The sequence below is a fragment of the Papio anubis genome, chromosome 8, assembly GCF_008728515.1.
Source record: "Papio anubis isolate 15944 chromosome 8, Panubis1.0, whole genome shotgun sequence".
NCBI lineage: Eukaryota > Metazoa > Chordata > Mammalia > Primates > Cercopithecidae > Papio > Papio anubis.
The window spans coordinates 132761028-132775693 of record NC_044983.1 but is presented as its reverse complement, the minus strand read 5'-3'; the positions used below and the strand labels follow the sequence as shown (position 1 = coordinate 132775693).

The 14666-nt window shown below is 34.2% G+C and overlaps 1 long non-coding RNA gene across 1 annotated transcript in view; it reads right to left on the bottom strand.

Annotated features, from left to right (window-relative positions):
* LOC108587392 overlaps window positions 1-14666 on the bottom strand; it is a 29970-nt gene that overhangs the window by 4083 nt on the left and 11221 nt on the right. Inside the window, exons 2-3 of the long non-coding RNA XR_002524049.2 lie at window positions 4738-4846; window positions 906-1004 (exon numbers count right to left, since the gene is read on the bottom strand). This is a non-coding gene — a long non-coding RNA (uncharacterized LOC108587392). The remainder of the gene's footprint in view (window positions 1-905; window positions 1005-4737; window positions 4847-14666) is intronic.

Genomic DNA, 14666 nt, shown 5'->3' with positions numbered 1-14666 from the left:
CCTGTGACTCTTAGGCCAAGCTATCTATTGCAATGAGGTAGGGAGCTTTCAATAAGTAATAAGTACTGGTGCTTGTACTTTAACATATTAAAATGATTCCCCAATTGTGGTTTCCTGAAAGTCAGCATCAACATCAACTGAAAACTTGCTAGAAATAGAAATTCTCCAGAACTGAATCAGAAACTTAAGGGTAAGTCCCCAAAAATCTGCTTACCATGCCATCCCAGTAGTTCTACTAGAGTCTTAGAATCATTTGATAAGACAGATCACTAGGCTTGAGAGGCAACAGAAGTATCTGAACCATCTTAATAGTGAATATATAAGTGTTATAGTAAATACATATTTTCCTGTAAATCCAAAAATGTCTATATATATATAACTAAAATATATATTTATATTTTCACATACACATATATATTCTTATTATCCAGTGATATACATTGTTAGTATTTTGGTGAATTATATAAATTATTATATTATAGTAAATTGCGGTTTAATTATAATAATATTAGATGGTAACCAGATGTGCTATTAAAAATAAATTGGAAATGAAAACAATTTGGGTAATATTAATATGGTACAATGATTAAAAGTCAGATTCCTGACTTAGGCAATCTATAGGCAAATTCTTAGAAAAAAAAAGAGAAAAAACTGAAAACTGAGTGTCTCAGAGTCTTACTGTCTGAACGTTATTATTGAAAAATATGTGACAAATATGAATCTGCTCTGATATGAAAGGAGCTTGGAAGTCATTCCTCCTTTTTTCTCATAATAAAAAGCTGAAAAATCTGTAAACAAATTAATTTTCTTGGTTCATCAGAAAAGTGAGGTCACCAGGCAAATCATGACCCCCAAATGGTGGAGCCACAGGAGAATCCAGGGAGTTGCAGCCAAGATCTGCTTACCAGAGGGAGAAGTTCCTTGAAGACACAGTATTAGGGGATGGAGAATCCTCTATACATCCATACTTCCATGGGAGGATATAACAAAGATCTCTTTGTGGACTGGAGGAAACAGTCATTATTAAATATATTCAGAGTCATGTCTATAACAAAGCCTACTCTTCAGGGGAAAGGAATTTGCCAAAATATTATCCAAACTAGGGGAAGAAAACTCCTCCTCACTTACCCCTTTCTAGGCTTTCTTTATCACCTAGGAGCCCTATAGTCATATAAATACCTGTACATAAAGATTCATAACTTTTTAAAGTAGTGTTTCAAAAGTGAATGTCGCCAATATGACTTTCAGTAGATATATATGTAAACAAAATGTCTTACATTTATATGCAATTGATTACTTTTCAGCAATAAAAAGTAGTGAACTATCAAGTCATGCAAAAACATGGACTAATCTAATCTTAAATGCATAGTTGAAGTGAAAGAACCCGATCTGAAGAGGCTACATAATGCATGATTTCATTTATAGGACATAAAGTGGAAAACCATCGATACTAAAGAGGTTGCCAAGTGTTTGTGGAGAGAGTAGAATAGCTAGAGCACAGGAAACTTTTAAGGGCATTGAAGCTATTCTGTATGATAATGTAGTGGAAGATATATGACACCATGCATTTGTCAAAATCCATAGAAGTGTGCAGAACTTACTATAATATTTAGGCATACTTTGATGTATGAAATTTTGTAAGTCATTTAGGAAGTCTGAGGATGGAGGGATGAGCCCATACTTTAATAAAATAATCTGTTATTATAAACATATGGAATTACTAAAATGGAGAGGAAAAAAGGTCTAATTTTGTAAAAGAGTGGAGTCTGCAAGATTAAAGGTAAAAGGAACTGTATATAAGTATTGTACTCTAGTTAATAAAGTTGATTCCCTGTGTGGGGAGGGCAAGGATTTACAATTTTGAAACCGCTATACAAGTTTACATCAATTGAACAATTAGGTAAGTGAATGTCAAGAGGTGAGATCTTGACAAATCCCAAAGGAGAGACATCCTACAAAATGCCTTATTAATACTCCTCAAAACTATCAAGTTCATCAAAAACAAGGAAAGTCTTACAAGTGGCCACTATCAAAAGGAGTCTAAGGCAGCATGACACCTACATGTAATGTGGTACCTGGAAGGGATAATAAAAAAGAAACATATAAGTGAATACTGAGAAAATCTGGAAAAGCATAGACTTTAGTTACTGATAATGTTTTTTACAATGCTGATGCTTCCATTACACTTCAGTTCATGGTGAGTAAATTGTGAGTTTTTATCAGTTTCTGAACAAATAGAGACCATAACCATTCATTCATTCATCCATCTACCGTTTAATTAACACATACTGAATACTGCTTATATATGTGAATACCAGCTAGCAGAGAAGGGTAAGTTGACAACATCTACAGCACATCATGTCACTCAGTCACAGATGGATATGAAAAGATTATTGGTGTACAAAAAATGGAAATACATGTTTTAGAACACTGTTACACTGAGAGATTTGTGGATCTCTGGGTTGCTATGTCATATGGCTATTGTTAACAAAAATCAGTTTTGAGTTATTGTGGCTATCAAGCTGACAAAGGGAGGCAATGTACTCTTCAAAAGAGAGATGTCCCCAGATTCTGGTAGAAGGCTGGGGTTAAATAAAAGATACTCCCAGAAAATAAGATAATTAGGGGTTTGTGAAAATAAGTTAGAGGATTACTCCCCCACTTTATTGTGGTAAAATTGACAATAAAAATTTATATGTAAGATGTACAACTTGATATATTGTGTATATATATATAATATTCACAATAGAGCTAATTAACATATCTATCACCTCACATACTAAGCTTTTTCTCTTTTTAGTAAGAGCACTTAAAGTCTAACTTGTAAGAAAATTTTAATTACACACTACAGTATTGCTAAGTATAGTCACCATGTTACACATTAAATTTCCAGAATTTATTTATGTTGCATGACTTAAACTTTGGACCCCTCAGTTAACATCTCCCCATATCCTCCTCCACCCAGCCCATGGAAACCATCATTCTACTGTCTGTTTCTATGAGTCTGTCATTTTTATATTCTACATGTAAGTGGGATTGCAAAGTATTTGTCTTTCTGTGCCTGTCTTATTTTACATAGCATAATGTCCTCCAGATTCATCTATGTTGTTTCAAATGGCAGGATTTTTTTTTTTTCTAAGACTGAATGGTAATCCACTGCATATATACATACATCTATATATAGATAGATAGATAATATCTATCTATCCATCTATCTAGCTAGCTAGCTAGCTATCTATGCCACATTGTGTTTATCCATTCATCTTCCAATGGATATTTAGATTATTTTCATATCTTGACTATTGTGAATAGTGCTGCCATGAACATGAGAGTGCAGGTATCTCTGCTATGCCAATTTCATTTGCTTTGGATATATACCTAGAAGTGTGATTACTGGATTATAAAGTAGTTCTATTTTTAAGGTTTTGAGAAACTATACTTAACAATACTGTTTTCTATAATGACTGTAGCAATGTTTACTCCTACTAATGATGTACAAGTGTTTCCTTTCATCCACGTCTTATCTCCATGGCATTTGCTACCTTTCACCCTTTTGATAATATCTGTTCTAACAGGTGTGAGGTGATATCTCATTGTTTTAATTTGCATATCTTTGATATGTTATTAAAGAGTACAACAGAAATATGTTGCTTTAATTTAATTAGTTATTAATAAATACATAAAATACATAAATACAGTGTATATTAAGTTGAAAAGGGACTTTCTTGTCCCCTTTATAGACACGTTTCTACGCTCCTGTATTAAGCACGACTTTGAGTTTCATATGTATGTTTCTACACTTTTTAATTAGTGTTCAAACTTTCATATAATTATACATACATGCACGTATATGTATATGTGTATAGATATATGTGCTTGAATCTGATGCATGCATACATACTACATTTTATATAACAATTCTACTCCAACATCTGAACACCAGCAATATTAACATCACCTGGGAAATTCTTAGAAGTGCAAATTTTTAGATTCTACTTTAGAGTTTTATTCTCCATGTTACAGGTAATTCTTAAGCACACTAGAGTTTGAGAAACATGTATGCATACATATATATATATCTCTCATGGAAAAATGAGTAAGTACATGTATTTTGTGTATGTATGTAATTTTATACTAGTACAATTTTATGTATTAATTTACCGCTTGTTTAACTTAAAGTAAACCAATATACCTCTCCATAAAAACACACATAGATCTGTTTCTCTAGAGCTGCATGATGTGCAAATAAATGGGCATTATAAATTTATTTCATAGACATATTTTTTCTTTTTCTTATTACTGTTTTATCATTACAAATAGTGTTGGCAATATGCAACTTGGCTTATATTCACCATCACATTTTCATTAAGAAATAGTATAGAATTTTGGTTTAATTTCTTATATGAGAGTATTTTTTGGAGTTATGTAGACTGTGAGAACTCTGGTTTAATTTCTTATATGAGAGTATCACAGAGAAATTTTGAGAATGGAATAGAACATATGTGTAATACTTCGGTGCTGTGCCTGGCACCCAATGTTTCTAATAATATAAATTGAAACTTCGTGACATGCAGGGTGCAAAGATATGTTGGGGTAATTTATATCAAAATATGCACCATGTATAAGTATATGGACATAACTGCACACATGATAAGGATAACAACTTTCAAAAAGAATCACCTTTGGACTATCATATTTTCCTTCCTCACCACAATTCCATCACAAATAATCGATTACCTGAACTCTCTTTTCAGTAAGATGTCTTTCTAACCTAGATGCCCATCTGCTGTTGGGTCAAGTCTATTGACTTTTTACTGGTCAAATACATCGGAACATGTTTAATACCCTAGGGGAACAAAAATAAATAAGTAAAAAAAGAAAATTTTCTTTTGTCTTGCAACAGAGGGATTTTTTGGTCTGTATATTGGAATGACTTTGCCAAAAAAGATAATGTTCCATTTTGCCCTACCCAAATACAATTAGCAAAAACACTTCTCATATCTTTGTAAGTAGAATATTACCCACTGGGCATTTAAAAGGTAGTAAACACAGATATTGGAAAAGCTCAGCAGTATAGATAATTTTCACAATTAATCATTAGATGTTCTGCTTTACTCACAGGGCTTCAGGAAGGACTGCAGGAAGTAATTGTTATCAAGCGTTGCATCATGGGAAATATATTTAATGAAAACACATTTTGAATTTTTTAGCAAGTGCCATTTGTAGTAGTTTTGTTCCAAAAAGTGTCATCCCTGTACATCACGAGCGAACTACTAATTATCAAAATGTACATCACAATGCTTGTATTCATTTTCTAGGGCTTCTATAACAAACTACCACAGAAGAAGCAGCTCAAACAACAGAAATGTGTTTTCTCAGACTTCTGGAGGCTAGATGTCCAAGACCAGGTACTCGCAGGTTTGGTTTATCCTTGGCCTCTCTCCTGGGCTGATAGATGGCTCCCTGCTGTGTTCTATTATGGATGTTCTTCTATGCCTACACGTCACTGATGTCTTTACATAGTTCCAGATTTTCTCTTCTGAGAGGTACACCAGCCATATTAGATTAGTGTCCACACTATTGATCTCATTTTCATTTAATCATTTCTCTAAAGATCCTTTTCCCAAATATAGTCATTTTCTGAGGTGCTGGAGGTTAGGGTTTCAACATGTGAATTTTGTGAGGACACTATCCCATAACAATGATAATTTTAATAATTAAAATGATGGAGATGTTCTAAATATTCAATAAAATCTGAATGACTAAGTGCTTATATTATACCTACAGATTAAATGTTATAAAACCATCATATATGAGATAATTTGTTTTATGGTGAGTGCACTTCAATGGCTATGTAATACTACATCATATACAGATGCCAGTTGGAATTTAAATGATATTATTAACATAGAAAAATGCTCCGGCCAACACTTCCTTGAGTGAAAATAAGCAATATGAACACTTCCATCTAAAGAATGTCATAATTATGTAAAGAGAAGTATACAAAGAAGGGTCCTTAACTAGAAATAATAGTTAATTATTCAGTATAATTATTTTTATTTCTTTTCAAATTTGTCTATCTTGCAGAATATCTATAATGAGTTTGTATTAATTTTGTAAGGAGGAAATTATGCTAGACCCTTAAAACAATATAATAAAATTCCTTAATTAAAACAGGAATGAGAATTGTTTAAAAAAAATAGATCACTTGTGGAGGTCCTTTAGGGTCAGCTGTGGTCTTAGACACTGCTGCCTGAGAGAAACGGGAAGGAAAAAATTGTGCTTTCAGTCTGTAGCATACCTCTGAACATATATGCAAGTGTTTTAGTAAATATATATTCTTATATATTTTTCTCCTGATTTATAACTATTTTCCCTGCCAAGAAATGAAAACTGGATGTTAGTGAAAATGATGGATAAGGAACTTCAAATTCTTCCCCTCCACAAAAACAATTAAACACTGGAAAGCTGTCAGAATCAACTTTTCTGAATTCTGGAAATGAACCAAAGGCTTGCAGCCACCCAAAGAAACACTTGATCATTACAAAAGGCTAGTTTTTGGTAATAACGGTCAACTTTGTGGCATTCCAACTTACCCCAGCCCTATCCTCTACAATCCAGTAAGAAAACTTGTTCATTACAAAAGGTTAATTTTTGGTAATAACGGTCAACTTCATGCCATTTTAACTTACCCTAGCCCTATCCTCTACAATCCAGTTAGAAACACTTGTTCATTACAAAAGGCTAATTTTTGGTGATAACAGTAAATTTTGTGCGATTTTAACTTACCCTAGCCCTATGTTCCACAATCCAGTATTCCCTGTAGGATACACAGATTAACGGACCTTATTCATAAATAGTTATAATTAATTATTTGTTTTTACCTGGCTTGCGGCTCCCGGATATACTGGCTCAAATGGATTATCATAATGTTGCCTAACTTGAAATTGGCTTAATGCCAAAGTTGCTTCCTAGGTTGGATGGGGAATATTTGTGGAAAACATTTACAGGCTGTTGTCTCAATTGCTGCTGCCTGAGGATTATAGATAACAATAGACTAACCAAAAAGCTCAGAAGAAACATCTAGGGAATAAGATATCTCTAAGAGGTTTGAAAACCTCTAACATATTCCAGGAATGTAGTATGCTACACACATGCTCAGGAAAGATCTAAAAAGACCCTCTACTCTCACTTCCTACTGATATTGACAGTCTTTGGCAGCAGGAAGTGAAAGATAAGGCAAAGCTGTAAACTGCCCAGTGAACGATGAAGGCATGCCACGACAAACAAACATAGCCTCATGGAAAGACTGGAAGATTTATGGTACCAGGCATTTAAGAAAACCTCTCTCCAATATGAACCTGACCACCAAAATAGTGGAACAAAAAATTCAGGAGCCACACACAACAAAGAATATAGACTTAACAGAATTATTTCAAAAAAGTAACTAAACAAAATGAGCAACAACAGTAATAAGCAACAACAATAACAGATCCTGAGAAAGAGAAGTAACATGACTTTCAGTGTTATCAAATTATAATATCCAAATTCCAATTTTCAACCCCAAATTGCAAGGGATTAAAAAAGACAGAAAGGATGGTCCATAGATAGGAAAAAATAAATTATAAAGCCTTATGCTTGAACAAGCCCAAATGTTAGAACTTCTAGAGAAAGATTTTAAACCACTTATTTTAAATATGCTAAATGAACCAGAAACCACACCTCAAGAATTAAGAGAAAGTATGAGAGTAATATTGCAACAAATAGAGAATATCAATAAAGGGATAGAAATTTGTAAAATTACCCAAATAAAAATTCTGAAGCTGAAAAGTAAAACTGATACGAAAATTCACAAGAGGAGCTCAACAGCAGATTTGAGTAAACAGACAAAAGGAATCAGTGAACTTGAGTAGGTCATTTGAGGTAATCCATTCTGCGGAACAGAAAAAATCAAGAATAAAGAAAAATAAAGAGTGCTTAAAAGGCTTTTGGAACACCATGAAGCACAATTACATTCACATATATGAAGTTCCAGAAGGATGAGAGAAAGTAAGAGAAAACAGGATATTTGAAAGAATAATGACCCAAATTTATCAAATTAGATGCAAAACATCAATCTACACATATAAGAAGCTGAACAAAGTCCAAGGAGGAAAAAAATTAAAGAGAGCCACATGGAATCACATCGTTATTAAATTGTTGAAAACAAGGACAAAAAATCAAGAAAGCAGCAAGAGAGAAGCAATTGTTAGTACAAAAGACTCTCAATAAGATGAACAACATAATTGCATCAGAAACTATGGAAGCCAAAAAGCAGTGAGGTGACGTACTCTAATTTCTGAAAGAAAAATATATGGGAAGCAAAGAATTCTATATTGGACAAAGTATCCTTCAAAAACGAAGAAGAAATAAAGATATCAACTGATAAAATGTAAGAGCTTGTTACTCTAAGGCCTGTTCTCCAACAAATGCTAAACAGAGTCTTGTGGGATGGAAAGAAAGACCACTAGACAATAACTCAAATCAAATTTAAAAAAGAACACTGGAAAGATAACTACATAGGTAAATGAAAGACATTATACATGCATTTTTCTTTGTATTTTAAAAATCAAATTTAAAAGACAACTGCATAAAGCAATAATACTTAATTTTAGTCGATGGGCAAACTATGTATAAAAATGCAATCTGTGAAAATGACTGCATAGAATTTAGGAAAAAATATATAAGAACAACATTTTTGTATGCTAATAAATTTAAGTTTGTATTAATCTGTATCAGATTATTATATTTAAAATTTTAATTTTTGTCTCCATAGTAACAACCAAGAAATTATCTAAAGAAATATAGAAAAAGGTATAACGTGATCCATGAGAAAATATGTATTTAATTTAAAAAGTCAGCAAGGGAGGAATTAAAGAACAAGTAAGACATAACACATATAAAAAATATTTAGTAATATTGCAAGACTAACTTCTGCCTTATGGGTAATTATATTAATTATAAATAAACTAAACTCCTTAAATTTAGCAGAATAGATTTAAAATAAAGCATAATTCAACTATACACAGTCTATAAGAGACTCACTTTAAATTCAATTATACAAATAGGGTTAAAGCAAATATATAAAAAAATTAATTGCAAACAGTACTCAAAAGAGAGCTGAAGTAACTGTGTTATCAGACAAAATAGACATTAAAATAAAAATTGTTGAGTGACAAAGACATTATGACATTATGTAGTGATAAAGTTTCAATCAATTGAGAAGCTATAATAATTATAAACGCATAAGCACCTAAGAACAGATCCCCAAAATGCATAAAACCAAACTGACAGAATAAAAGGTAGGCAAATAAACAATTATGGTTGGAGCCTACAATACTTCACTTTCTGTAGAACCACTAGACAGAAAGTCAATGAGGACATAGAAGATGTGAACAACACCATATACCAACTATTAGATTGGTACAAAAGTTATCACCGTTTTTGCCATTACTTTCAAAAGCAATTGGGGCAAAAACTGCAATTGCTTTTGCACCAACCTAATAAGTCACAATATGTATATTATATGTAAACAACAATAGGTAAAAAATAATAAAATCCATGTGATCATTTGAACACACACTAAATGGTCATGTGGCAAAATACAACATGTTTTCATAGTAAAAATACCTAATACACTAGGAACAGAAAAAGACTTCTTGGCCGGGTGCAGTGGCTCACACATGTAATCCCAGCACTTTGGGATGCCGAGGTGGGTGGATCACTTGAGGTCAGGAGTTTGAGACCATCCTGGCTAACACGGTGAAACCCCGTCTCTACTAAAAATACAAGAAAATTAGCCGGGCGAGGTGGTGGGCGCCTGTAGTCCCAGCTACTTGGGAGGCTGAGGCAGGAGAATGGCGTGAACCCGGGGGGGCGGAGCTTGCAGTGAGCCGAGATCGCGCCACTGCACTCCAGCCTGGGGCACAGAGCAAGACTCCGTCTCAAAAAAAAAAAAAAAAAAATACAAACACGAGCTGGGGATGGTAGTGCATGCCTACTTGGGAGTCTGAGGCACAAGAGTCACTTGAACCCAGGTGGTGGAGGCTGTGGTGAGCTGAGATGGCACTACTACACTCCAACCTGGGCGACATGGTGAGACTCTTGTCTCAAAAAAATAAAAGAAAAAGAAAAGAAAAATGAAAAAGATTTTGCAATCTGAAAAAGAACAAAAGAACATTGCGAAAACTCCGTAACAAACGTCATACTTAAATGTGAAAGGCAAAAGTCTTTTTTCTAAGGTCAGGTGTAAGGGAAGTGTGTTTATTCACACTGTTTCTCTTCACATTGCATTGGAGGGTATAACAAAGAAAAGAAAATGAAAAAGCAGGAAAAAGGAATAAAAAATGTTCATTTGCATAGGAAGCAATAATAAAATTATCATTATTTGCAGACGACATTGTCTTATATATGAGAAGGATCTACATGTCTCCCACCAAAGAAAACCAAACAAGACAAAAAGAAACCTATTAGAGCCAATAAATAAGCTTAGCAAAGTTGTAGAATATATATCAACATGAAACATCAGTTGGATTTCTATACGCTAACAAAGAATTATCTGAAAATGACATGGCATACAAAAAATAACATACTTAGAAATGTAACAAATGTGCAAGACATACACTAAAATCTGTAAAACATTATGTGTAATTTGCTTGTAATAGAATACATAGGATTGTGTGTAATAATTTCATAATTATTGTTTTCTTTACTACTTTTTGGGTGATTACCATGTTTGTGAGTTCCAGAAACTAACACCAGACCTGACATTAGGTTGTGTGACAACAAAATATGAAAGGGTCTGAAGACGGAAAAGTCAAAGCCCAAGTAAAATACTAAAAATAGAATGCAAATACAAAATATAAAATGTTTCTAGGTCTCTGATAGTAGTCAGAGAAATCACTTAAATTATGGGCAAGAATCTAGAGATATTAGCAAAATAGGAACTGAATTTCTGAATTTAAGATTGAAACACCTTGGTGTCTCCCCTTCAGTTACATTTTCTCCTCTTACCTCCTCAAACACCCCAAAATCAATTCAACTAGTAGCTGAAAAGGCCGTCAGATGGACATCCAGGCAGACAGTTTTTGGGCACCTCCCGGAAACTGAATTTCATACTACCATCACAAGGACTTTGCACTGGATTTGACACAATTTGTCATTATTTCCTACATGTCCCACTGATATTGCAACTGGAACAATAAGTCAAATAGATATATTCCAGTATTCCCAAGAATGGCCTAAGTTGTATGTCATTCTGAAAAGTTTCTCTAAATAAAGGTTCTCAATCTTAGGACTTCTTTGTCTACACCTTTCTGTTCCATAAAGCATTAATATAAAAGAAAGTAAAAATGCTAAGTATCTTATTTTCTTACTATATTTTCCTGCTAAATGGCTTCAGGGCAGAAATTGCAAATTGCAGAGCTCCCAGATAGGAAATGCCACTCGCCCCATCCGTTAATACAACAAGCATAAAGTCCTTGTGCTAGGCTTTGAGGATGCTGTTGCTTTGCAGCGTAAGGAGAACTAGCCCATCTGGCCTTAACAGTCGTGTTGCTAGAGCCTCAATTTGAACAGATGGATTCTTGGATTAATAAATTGAAAAGACCAGCTGATACGTTGGCTCAATGTATTTTTATCAAGTATAAGGTGGGAAGAGTTGGAAGTAAGTGTGACAATATTTCTGATCTAATTATTGTCACCTTCAAGGACATAAAAGCTATCAGGAAACAGTGAGAGACTTTGATTCTATATCAAAGGTCAGCAAACCTCCCAAAGGGGTAAGACAATTGTTCTGGCTTCTTTGTAAAATGCCATGATACGAATAAAAAAGAGATATTAATTAGTAAAAAAAACCCAAGAAGCACTTTGTCTATGAAGAAGTACACAACCATGTGAATGGAAGGGTAGAAATAGTTTATCCATTGATATATTGTTTGGTTGACAAATTAATTCATACATTCATTTACTCAACAAATGGTTATTGAATATGAGTCTGCAAATTTGCCTCGAATTTCTTTCTACGCTTATCTCTTATCATGGATAGTTGTACATCTTATATTGTAACAATATTGAACTAATTACAGTTATTGGAAACCGCAGTGCCCTTTTCTGTTTCCAAATGGCCAAGTATATATTCATCTGTAATACTCATTTTTCTACATAGGATTTACCAAATCATCTTTAAGATCTTGTTTGAATTTTACATTCACGACATTACCTAAGATTTTTTAAAGCAGTTAATGTGCATTTTGTTGCATTCCTGCAAACAATCTACAACTTTGCAAGTGAAACTATTCTAGAAAGATGAATAGGCAAGTAAGTTACTTGCATGCCAAACAAATTCTTACATAGATGTATTAGTCTGTTCTTACATTGCTATAAAGGGCTACCTGACACTGACTAATTTATGAAGAAATGAGGTTTAATTGACTTATAGTTCTGCAGGCTGTACAAGAAGCATGGCTGTGAGTCCTCAGGAAACATGATCGTGGCAGAAGGGTGAAGGGGAAGCAAGCATGGCTTCACATGGCAGCAGGAGAAAGAGGGTAAAGGAGGAAATGCTACATACTTTTAAACAACCAGATCTCATGAGAACTCACTCACTATCATGAGAACAGCAAGGGGGAAATCCACCTTCATGATCCAGTGACCTCTCACCAGGTGCCCCCCCACCAACAATGAGGATTGGAATTCGCCATGAGATTTGGGTGGGGACACAGAGCCAAACCATATCAATAAATAATTGAAAAAAACAAGAATTTAGGGTATAAAACCGACCCTGGAGAGAAAAAAAAAAAAAAAAACCTTAACAATGGAATAGAACTTTGAAAGTCAAATTAGTATCCTTGATGGCTTTCAGAAGGATATTGCATCCCTACAAAAGAGAACTAGAATGCCCAAGGAAGTCGGGGGCAAGCATTCAGAGAAAAGGAGCAGCTGAGTGAAGATTAGTGGGCTTGGGCCTCGAGGGTGGGAGGAAGGGGCAGAAGGCAGAGCTGAGTTTGAAGCATTTGAGCTAATAAAGTCTCTAACTACCTCCATCACAGGCAAATGATTCACAGCCCCTCTACCTTCCAAACCCATTAATGCCCTGTTTAAAATATCCGGGAGATGGATTACTGTACTAACTACTTTGCACACTGGATTTACAGGGAGGATTTAGTGAAATACTACCTCTTCCAATAAATCACACTATGAATATTGATTGTGGTGCCCTCTACTTATCTGAAAGTTTTATGTGGATTATAAAAAGAAAAAACAAACAAAACTATACGGTGACTGTTTCAGTGGAACAGTTTGGAAGGGAAGGATGTTGTCCAGAAAACAAATCTATGGACATGTTCTAAAATATGCAATGCCAGTGTTTATGGCGTGAGGAATGAGTATATAACACAGCGCTGCTGATTGGGACCAATTTATTAGATGCTCTACAAGTGCTAAACTGCCTTAAATCAATAGTTTGCAAGACAGCAGAAGGTTGGGCGTGATAAGTCATCATCTTAATGAAATATGGATTATTCCAAAACTATTAAACAAGTGGTTGGTGTCAAGAAAATTGTTCACTTTTCAGAACTAAACAAAACTGTCTATTTCAGAGCAGAGAAATCAATAGACATCTGTGACTTGCCATGTAGCTTGAATATATAAATATATATATGGTTAAAATATCTCATTGACAGCTGGCTGGGTTATATGCTCTTCATTGTTATTTAATTTCTGAAAAATAATTTTATATAGAGTTTGCTGAAGGAAAGGATAGAAGAAAATACTCCCCATCTCCCACATCTTTATTTTTCTTCTCCTTTCTTTTCTCCTCTTCTTCTTTGCTGGCTTTTATGGAGCATCTATTATCTGATTATGGATACCGTCCTTAGTTATTTGTCCAGATTATTTTAGATAGTATTTAAAACAATACTGAGAAATGGAAATTATTACCCTATTTTTCTACCTAAGGAATAGATGTGATGGTAAATGATCCCTAGGTCTCTAGCTAATGTACAGCAGATCTTGGGAATTCTTGGCTTCCATGATCATGTAAGTTAATTCCCATAATAAATTTCCTCTTTCCGTTTCTCTGGAGAATTATAACTAGTACAATAGAGTTGGAGAACAATTATGTAATCTGCCTGGAGTTAAATAGTTAGTATGTGTAGAAAGGGCATGGAATTCAGATATCTTAATGAGCTTTGCTTTTTATTGGGAGGTCTGGTGAACATAAAATCAATCCTTACATAGAAACCAAATGACCTTATGGTGTAAAAATTCCTCTTTGCAGGTCCCCCTTCTTTTAAGTGATATAGTGCTGTCCCTTCTTCTGAGAAAAACACTTCCCAAACAGGTATTTCCCCATGTGACCCATCATGAAACAGACTACGGATCCTGGTCAATAATACAGATTCTGCCAACCAGTTGTTAATATAAGGAAGATTTTTAAGTGGAAGTCTGGAGACTTTCATTTGTTTTGGGGGGGTTCCCATGGCAGTATCAAGGGAAACATTCAAATAACATACATCTCAAACTACTTGCTGAGATCTACAGATTCTGAAATCTGCTATTGAAGCCTCATATCCTCAAATAAAGGAATAAGAAAGAAAAATCCGTTCCTTTTCTTTGTTCAAGTGGTC